The 3026-nt window shown below is 34.4% G+C and overlaps 1 long non-coding RNA gene across 1 annotated transcript; it reads right to left on the bottom strand.

Moving 5' to 3' along the window:
• Positions 1 to 428: 428 nt before the first annotated feature.
• On the bottom strand, positions 429 to 2677 carry LOC107093362. Its single transcript, XR_001481617.1, has 3 exons — positions 2164 to 2677; positions 1814 to 1885; positions 429 to 500 (listed from the first exon to the last, which is right to left on the bottom strand). It is a non-coding gene; the product is annotated as an uncharacterized LOC107093362 (long non-coding RNA).
• Between the last annotated feature and the right edge of the window lie 349 nt (positions 2678 to 3026).

The following is a 3026-nucleotide window of genomic DNA, read 5'->3' as shown; positions in this document are numbered from 1 at the left end:
CTACGATAGCAAGATGGTGTAAAGCTGTGTGTTGTATTCACTGTTGTGGTAAAGAACCTGCGATAACTGCGCCAAGGGGAGCATGTAGATACTGAATAGGAGGGGCCGAAGAACAGTGCCTTGAGGAATCCCACATGTGATTTTTCTGGTCTCTGATCTATAGTTCCCTTCTGACACATAGAAGTACCTGTCCTCCAGTTAGGATTTAAACCAGTCCACTGCTGTACTAGAAAGGCTAACCCAGTTTTCCAGATGCTCTAATAAATTCAAGTGATAAACAGCAATATCCAGATGTATTACTCCGACAAACTTCTTTTTGATGTATTTATAATCCTCAATGATTTGTGTAAATACTGATTTTTCAGAATCAAGAGACTGACAGACTGCAAATGCAAAAGTCAACTTTTAAAAAAAACATTTTCTTTTACCCTCTGTCGTCATTGTAATCTGGTTCACTGTCATCAGCTATTGACCCAGGGCTTGATGGGGGTGAAGCTGGTCTGCAAACAGGAGACAGAGAAACATGTTCAGGAAATGTTAACATTGTTTTCAAAATGACAGGCGTATCCCCATCCAGTTACCACTAGAAATATGCACCCTGGCAAAATGATGTAAAGAAAACCAAATTAAAGATGTCTTATTTCTCTGAATTTGACCAATACCAATTCAGAACCCAACGTAAGTGATCACTGAACTTTTCATTATGCACCATCTGTACAAAATCATTTTTACAACATCACCATAAAAAGTAATATTAATGTTTCTAAGCTTTAGCAGTATTCATTTCCGGCACTTTTTAGTTAAAAAAGACAGTTAATGAGGAATGTCTGCAAGATTGAGATTCCATTTAGAGGATCTTTAGCTCACAGCTTTAGGGGAGTTTCATTCATCTTTAGGGGAAAGGTAGGGACATGGAATCTGAAAGGGGTAAATGTTTCAACTTCCCAAAAGATACCTCCTTTGCAGAGGATCCCTGATCTATCCAAATGATTTCAGATCCTCTAAGAAGGAAGAAGGGTATAAAAACTTGTAAGAATGTGAGTAATTTTGGTAGAGTTCATTGAGGTGTTTAAAATGTTTTGAAGAAACCAAAAACTGGGGAGGACAACACTCCCCTAAAGATGCTAAAAGCCCAGCAGACGTGGGGTCTGAATCTTTGACAAAGGGAACAGAGAAAGCGTGTCCCAAATATAAAGGGATTCAACAGTGTTAAAAAGGAAGCTTAGTTCAATTGTTAAACCTCAGAACAAGAAACAGCAGTCAGACTTTTATTCTGGTAATGAAACATCTAACCAGGTCTTCTTCCTCACCTGAAAGGCGACTAAAGTTGTATAGTTGGTACATATTTTGTCTCATCAAACTTTCTCTCAACACATTTATTGGGTATAATGTTTGATTATGTGTGGCTAAAGATCCTTTAAATGGATCTCCTATATCCTCATTCAGATAACAGGTCACATGAATAATAAGTATGATGCCTTAAGAAAGTAATGCAACTCAGTCATTATGTGACCTCTCCTCATAAATTATGTGACTGCCTTATTTGGATCGAATCTAGTAAGATCCCAAAAAGACAAACAAACAAAAATTGAGACTAGGCAAAATAAGACATACAATAAGTAAATAAGACATGCAACTATAGATAGTTTATCTAGCCATTCTAATGTTCACCAAAATATTTGCAATATTTTATAACATCAGAACGTTTTAGTAAATATTTCTAAGCACTTTTTTCCTATCTATGTTACTGTGTTCCCACATACAGACATTAGCCTCCAAACCAATAAAAACATTGTTTTGTTCTGTTTCTTACATTGAATCCATTCTTGGAGTTTTCTGTTCTGTCTCAGGACCAGGAGCCGTTAAGCTGACTGTAAGCTGATTTCTGTGGTTAAACAAAATGCAATTAGCTTTAAATCTTTTCTACATTCATGGAATTGCTTTGGTTATTTTTAAAGAAATTCAAAGGTCAACTTTAAATCTGTTTAGGTATCTCATTAAAGCTAGGGTTATGTATTTATTTATGTTTTATTTTTTTGCTTTAGTAAAACCATTAATGTTTATCTATTGCTTCCATAAACCTGGTAGTGTTTATACATTTTCATGATCATTTTCACCAGCTTCAACAGTTTGTGTCCACACCCAGTTACTGAGGAGACTCACCTGATCGTTTTACCAGTGAGCATCCTCTGCAGCATCCTTACCATCTCCTTTTCTGTCACTCATTTCTAGATTCCTCTCTTGTTCTTATCTTAGGTTGCATCCTGTGTTTCTCACTTAAAGTCTCAGGCAGTATTAGTTAGATTTTCTTTAGTAATTCACTTAAGTCATGATGGTCATCCCTTTTCCTCCAATTCCTAAAGAACATATGAAACAAAACAAAAAAAAATCACATATGGTTTGCAAAGCTCATAAAAACATAAATTTTGAAGTTTTCATATCAGTTCAAATGGATAGCAAAGACTTTTAATGGCTTTTTTTATAGGTACATTTCTTTATATTGGGGAAAACTCTCCTTCTTGCATATTTAATCCCATAATCCCAACCTAAATTTTTTGAGGAATCAAACCTTTATTTTAAATGTGTTTTTGTAATTGAGAAATAAATATAAAACTTAGTTTGGACTAAGATCTCCTTTTAAATGTATATAACTTTTTAAAGTTTATCGAGCAACTGTGACAATTATAAACTTTGAGCTTTTGACCAATGACTTTCCGTTTTCGTTGGTTGTAACATGACACAGAATTCCATTTATACATTTCCATTTATTTCACAATTCAAAATGTGAAAAACAGATCAACAATGAAATTTTTTTTCGCCCTTTTCTGATTTTGTTTTTTTTTTCAGTCATTTTTATCATTACCTCCGCCAAGAAGGTTATATTTTAGTTGAGTTTGTGTGTTTGCTTGTTTGTTTGTTTGTCTGTCTGTGTACAGGTTAACTTGAAAAGTTAAGATTTTTGATAAAATATTTAACAAAAGTGCACCTCAGTCCAAGGAATAATCCTTTAAATGTTGGTGATGATC

Source organism: Cyprinodon variegatus, unplaced genomic scaffold (genome assembly GCF_000732505.1).
Source record: "Cyprinodon variegatus isolate N-32 unplaced genomic scaffold, C_variegatus-1.0 Scaffold421, whole genome shotgun sequence".
NCBI classification, from domain to species: Eukaryota; Metazoa; Chordata; class Actinopteri; order Cyprinodontiformes; family Cyprinodontidae; genus Cyprinodon; species Cyprinodon variegatus.
The sequence above is the reverse complement of the archived record's forward strand: the minus strand, read 5'-3'. Positions and strand labels throughout refer to the sequence as shown.